This window comes from Pan paniscus, chromosome 19 (genome assembly GCF_029289425.2).
Source record: "Pan paniscus chromosome 19, NHGRI_mPanPan1-v2.0_pri, whole genome shotgun sequence".
Classification (NCBI taxonomy): domain Eukaryota; kingdom Metazoa; phylum Chordata; class Mammalia; order Primates; family Hominidae; genus Pan; species Pan paniscus.
In genome coordinates this window covers 26,427,391-26,434,396 of record NC_073268.2, presented here as the reverse complement: position 1 = coordinate 26,434,396, position 7,006 = coordinate 26,427,391, and positions in this window count along the sequence as shown.

Sequence of the window (7,006 nt, the reverse complement as noted above, 5' to 3'; positions counted from 1 at the left end):
GTGATGGGCCTATTTATTTATTTGAGACAGGGTCTCACTCTGTCACCCAGGCTGGAGTGCAGTGGCGATTGAAGTTCACTGCAGCCCGGACCTTCGGGCTCCAGCGATTCTCCCACCTCAGCCTCCCAAGTAGCTGGAATTGCAGGTGCGTGCCACCATACCCAGCTAATTTTTTAATTTCTGTAGAGACAGGGTCTCCCTATGTTGCCCAGGCTGGTCTCAAACTCTTGGGCAACCCTCCTGCCTCAGGCTCCCAAAGTGCTAGGATTACAGGTGTGAGCCGCCATACCCCCACTGATATCTCTAGATTTTAAAAAACAGAGAATTTATCACTAGCAGACATGCCATATAAGAAATAGTAAAGGCAGCCTTCAGCTTGAAACGGAAGTACACTAGATGGTAATTTGAGTCCACGCGAATGAATAGAGAACACTGTAAGGATAACCACATAGGCATTATGAAAGACAGTATAGGCCAGGCTCGGTGGCTCAAGCCTGTAATCCCAGCACTTTTGGAGGCCAGGGCAGGTGGACACTTGAGGTCAGGAGTTCGAGACCAGCCTGACCAACATGGTGAAACCCTGTCGCTACTAAAAATACAAAATTAGCTGGGTGTGGTGGTGGGCACCTGTAATCCCAGCTACTTGGGAGGCTGAGGCAGGAGAATCACTTGAACCTGGGAGGTGGAGGTTGAAGTGAGCTGAGACAGTGCCACTGCACTCTAGCCTGGGTGACAGAGCGAGACTCTGTCTCAAAAAAAAAAAAAGAAAGAATAAACATTTTTGTAGTAATTATTTTCCTTTTTGTCTTTAACCCTGTCTTTAAAAGATAACTACATAAAGCAATAATTACAAAACTGTGTTGACATATAAAGGTGTAATTTGTATGACAATAATGTCATGAAGGACTGGAGAGGAATGGAGCTATATTAGAGCAAAGTTTTTAAACACTATTAAAATTAGGTTACTATTAAGGTGAACTAGATTGTTCTAAGTTAACATGCTAATTGTAATCCCTAGGGCAACCACTAAAAATAACTCAAAAAATTGTAAATGAAACAAAACAAAAACGGAATTAAATAGATGATATATTAGAAAATATTGGCCACCCATTGTGGCTTATGCCTGTAATCCTAGGACTTTGGGAAGTTGAGGCAGGAGGATTGCTTGAGACCAGCCTGGGCAATCTAGCGAGACCCATCTCTATAAAAAATTTTTAAAAGTTAGCCACGCATGGTGGCACATGCCTGTAGTCCCAGCTACTTGGGAGGCTGATGTGGGATGATCGATTGAGCCCAGGAGGTGAGACCCTGTATTAAAAAAAAGAAAGAGGCCAGGCGCAGTGGCTCAAGCTTGTAATCCCAGCACTTTGGGATGCCAAGGCGGGTGGATCACGAGGTCAGGAGATCAAGACCATCCTGGCTAATTCGGTGAAACCCCGCCTGTACTGAAAATACAAAAAAAGTAGCTGGGCGTGGTGGCAGGCGCCTGTAGTCCCAGCTACCCAGGAGGCTGAGGCAGGAGAATGGTGTGAACCTGGGAGGAGGAGCTTGCAGTGAGCCGAGATTGCACCACTGCATTCCAGCCTGGGCGTCAGAGCAAGACTCCATCTCAAAAAAATAAAAATAAAAATAAAAAAAGAAAGAAAATATTTATTTTACACTCAAGAAGGCAGAATCAGGCTGGGGGCAGTGGCTCACGCCTGTAATCTCAGCACTTTGGGAGGCTGAGGTCAGAGGATCACCAGAGGTCAGGAGTTTGAGACCAGCCTGGCCAACATGGCGAAACCCCGTCTCTACCAAAAATACAAAAATTAGCCGGGTGTGGTGGTGTGTGCCTGTAATCCCAGCTGCTTGGGAGGCTGAGGCAGGAGAATCACTGGAACCCGGGAGGCGGAGGTTGCAGTGAGCCAAGATGGCGCCATTGCACTCCAGCCTGGGGAACAGAGTGAAACCGTGTCTCCAAAAAAAAAAAAAAGAAAGAAAGAGAGAGAGAGAGAGAGAGGGAGGGAGGAAGGAAGGAAGAAAGAAAGAAGGCAGAATCAAGGAATAGAGGAACAAAAAAGGCAAGACATATGAAAACAATCAGCAAAATGGCAGACATAAATCCTAGCTTATTAGTGATACATTGAATGTAAATGAATTTAACACCCCAATCAAAAGGCAGAAATTGGCAGAATGGATTATTATTTTTTTCTTTTTATAAGACTGGGTCTTGCTCAATTGCCCAGGCTGGAGTGCAGTGGTGTGATCCTAGATCACTGCAGCCTCGACATCCTGGGCTCAAGCAATCCTCCCACCTCAGCCTCCCAAATAGCTGGGACTACGGGGCCACGTCACCACGCTTGGCTAATTTTAAAAACAAAATTTTCGTAGAGATGAGGTCATGCTATCTTAACCAGGTTGGTCTCAACCTCCTGGGCTCAAGTGATGCTCCCACCTGGGCCTCCCAAAGGGCTGGAATTACAGGTGTGAGCCACCGGGCCCATCCCAGAATGGATAAAATAAAATAAAATGATCTAACTGTGAGAGATTTACTTTAGAGTCAAAGACACAAGAGTTGAAAGTAGAAGGATGGAAAAAGAAACCATGTGAGGAGTTATTAAAAGAGAGCTAGGGTGGCTATACAAGCATGAGACAAACTAGACTTTAAGACAAAAATTCTTACTGAAGCCTGGGCGAGGTGGCTCACGCCTGTAATCCCAGCACTTTGGGAGGCTAAGATGTGTGGATCACCTGATGTCAGGAGTTCAAGACTAGCCTGACCAACATGGTGAAACCCCATCTCTACTAAAACTACAAAAATTAGCTGGGCATGGTGGCGTGCACTGCAGTCCCAGCTACTCGGGAGGCTGAGACAGGAGCTCCTAATTGCTTGAATCTGGGAGGCGGAGGTTGCAGTGAGCCGAGATAGCACCACTGCACTCCAGCCTAGGCGACAGAACAAGACTCTGTCTCAAAAAAAAAAAAAATTGTTACTAAAGATACAATATCTTTTATAATGATAAAAGAGCCAGTTTATGAGGAAGATAAAATGATTGTAAACATATATACTCCTAACAACAGATCCCAAAATACATGAAGCAAAAACTAATAAAACTGAAGGGAACTGAACTGAATTAGACCATTCAATATAGTAGTTGGAGACTTCAATACCCCACTTTCTTTTTTTTTTTTTTTTGAGGCGGAGTCTCACTCTGTCGCCCAGGCTGGAGTGCAGTGGCACGATCTCCGCTCACTGCAAGCTCCGCCTCCGGGGTTCACGCCATTCTCCTGCCTCAGCCTCCCGAGTAGCTGGGACTACAGGTGCCCGCCACCATGTCCGGCTAATTTTTCGTATTTTTAGTAGAGACGAGGTTTCACCGTGTTAGCCAGGATGGTCTCGATCTCCTGACTTCGTGATCCGCCCACCTTGGCCTCCCAAACTGCTGGGATTACAAGCTTGAGCCACTGCGCCCGGCCCCCACTTTCAATAACGGATAAAACAACGAGGCAGAAGATCAACAAGGAAGTAGAAGCCTTGAACAACACTGTAAGCCAAGACCTGAAAGACATCGAAACACTCCACACAGCAGCAGAACACACATTGTTCTCAGCTACGCGTGACACACTCTTCAGGGTAGATTTATACTAGGCCTTAAAACAAGCCTCAATAAATGGAAAAGGATTGAAATTACATAAAGTCTGTTCCCCAACTGCAATGGAATTAAATTAGAAAATGACAGCCAAGGAAATTAACAAATACGTAGAATTTTTTTTTTTTTTTCGAGGCGGGTCTTGCTCTGTCCTCCAGGCTGGAGTGCAGTGGTGCTATCTCGGCTCACTGCAGCCTCCGCCTCCTGGGTTCAAGTGATTCTCCTGCCTCAGCCTCTCAAGTAGCTGGGGCTACAGGAGTGTATCACCATGCCTGGCTAATTTTTGTATTTTTAATAGAGACAGGGTTTCACCATGTTGGCCAGGCTGGTCTCGAACTCCTGACCTCCAGTGATCTGCCTGCCTTGGCCTCCTAAAGTGCTGGGATTACAGGCGTGAGGCACCACGCCTGGCTAGAAATATGTAGAAATTTAAAAACACTCCTAAATAATCAATGAGTGAAAGATGAAATCACAGGGAAATTAGAAAATATGTTGAGATGAATGGAAACTAACACACAACATAACATAACTTACTGGATGCAGCTAAAGCAGTGCTTAGAGAGACATTTGTAACTATGTCAATATTAGAAAAGAAGAAAGATTTCTAATTAATAACCTAAACTTCTGCCTTAAGAAACTAGAAAGAGAAGAGCAAACTCAACCAAAAGAAAGCCAAAGGAAGGAAATAATATTAAGGTAAGAGTAAAAATAAATGGAATAGAAAATAGAAAAAAATAGAGAAAGTCAGTAAAACCAAAAGTTTTTTCTTGGAAAAGATCAACAAATTGACAACTGTTTAGCTAGACTGACCAAGAAAAAAAAAAGAGAAGACTCAGATTAATACCTCAGGCATGAAAAGGGAGCTATCAATACTTATAAAAAGTAAAGGGGGGCTGGGTGCAGTGGCTCTCGCCTGTAATTCCAGCACTGTGGGAGGCCAAGGCGGGTGGATCATTTGAGGTCAAGAGTTCAAGACCAGCCTGGCTAACATGTGAAACCCTGTCTCTACTAAAAATACAAAAATTAGCCAGGCGTGGTGGCGGGCGCCTGTAATCCCACCTACTCAGGAGGCTGAGGCAGGAGAATCACTTGAACTTGGGAGGCAGAGGTTGCAGTGAGCTGGGATCGTGTAACTGCGCTCCGCCTAGAAGACAGAACAAGAGTCCATCTCCACACACACACACACACACACAAAAGTAAAGGGATAATAAGGGAACACTGTGAACAACTGCATGCCAGCAAGTTAGATAAATAGAAGAAATGAAAAAATTCCTAGAAAGACATAAATTACCAAAACTGACATAAGAAGGAGAACTCATAAATAATCTGAACAGACTTACAACATGGAAAAAGATTTAATTAGTCATTTAAAAACTTTCAACAAAGAAAATTCCAGACCCAGATGGCTTCACTGGTGATTTCTATCAAATATTTAAAGAAAAATTAATACAAATCCCTCACAAACTCTTTCAAAAAAAGAAGAGGAAGGAACCGTGAGGCCAGTATTACCCTGATACCAAAGCTAGAAAAAGATATCACAAGAAAACTACAGACTAATATCCCTTGTGACTATAGAAACAAAAGTCCTCCACAAGCTACCAGCAAACCGGTTGGGTGTGATGACTCACACCTGTAATCCCAGAACTTTGGGAGGCCGAGGCAGGCGGATCACATGTGGCCAGGAGTTGGAGACCAGCCTGGCCAACATAGCAAAACCCTATCTCTACTATTAATAAAAATACAAAAATTAGCTGAGTGTGGTGGCACACACCTGTAATCCCAGCTACTCTAGTGGCTAAGGCACAAGAATTGCCTGAACCCAGGAGGCAGAGATTGCAGTGAGCTGAGATCACGCCACTGCACTCCAGCATGGAAGAGAGAGCGAGACTCTGTCTCAAAACAACAACAACAAAAAGATACAAGCAAAACAAATCAAGAAACGTATACAAAGGATTATACACCATGACCAAGTGGGATTTATCCCAGGAATACAAGGTTGGTTTAATATTTGAAAATCAATCGATGAAACACACAAAATTGAGAGAATAAAGAATAAAAATTACATGATCATCTCAATAGATGCTGAAAAAGCAAGACAAAATTCAACACTCTTTTATGATTATAAAATTCAATAAACTAGGAATAGAAGGAAACTTCCTCAACCTGATAAACATACCTATGAAAAATCTGTAGCTAGGCCAGGCAGGGTGGCTCATGCCTATAATCCTGGCACTTTGGGAGGTTGAAGTGGGTGGCTTGCTTGAGCCCAGGAGTTTAAGACCAGCCTGGGCAACATGGTGAAAGCCCATCTCTACAAAAAATACAAAAACTAGCCAGGCGTGGTGGTTCACACCTGTAGTCCCAGCTACTTGGGAGGCTGAAGTAGGAGGATTGCTTGAGCACAGGAGATCGAGGCTGCAGTGAGCCATGATTGAGCTACTGCACTCCAGCCAGGGTGACAGAGGGAGACACTGTCTAAAAAAAAAAAAACTACAGCTAATATCGTATTTCATGCTATTAAATTAACAGACTGAGAGCTTTCCCTCTAAGATCAGGAAACAGACAAGATGTCCACTCTTACCACTTCTAGTCAACATTCTACTGGGAGTTTTAGCCCGGGCAATTAGGCAAGAAAAAGAAATAAAAGCCATCCACAAATAGAGATGTAAAACTGTCTCTATTTGCAGATGACATGAGATTGTATGTAGAAAATTCTAAGGAATCCATGAAATAGGAAACTCCAAGGGGCCTCAAATAGTGAATACAAAATTTAAAACAAAGTAGCAGTACTTACACTTCCCAATATCAAAACTTACTACAAAGCTGCAGTAATCTCAACAGTGTGGTACTGGCATAAGGCTAGATATATAGACCTATGGAAAAGAATTAAGAATCCAGAAATAAACCCAAACATTTATGGTCAACAGATACATATATTTTTTACATCCATGATACACACTGGATGTCAATTTGACACTTGACAATGTTACCAAGACCATTCAATGGGGCAAATGATAATCTTTTCTAAAAAAATGGTGCTGGAGGCTGGGTGCAGTGGCTCACGCCTGTAATCCCAGCATGCTGGGAGGCCGAGGTGGACGGATCACAAGGTCAGGAGATCGAGACCATCCTGGCTAACATGGTGAAACCCCGTCTCTACTAAAAATGTAAAAAATTAGCTGGGTGTGGTGGCGGGTGGCTGTAGTCCCAGCTACTCGGGAGGCTGAGGCAGGAGAATGGTGTGAACCTCGGAGAAGGAGGTTAGTGAGCCGAGATTGCACCACTGCACTCCAGCCTGGGCGATAGAGCAAGACTCCATCTCAAAAAAAAAAAAAAAAAAAAGGTGCTGGGACAACTGGATAACCACATGCACA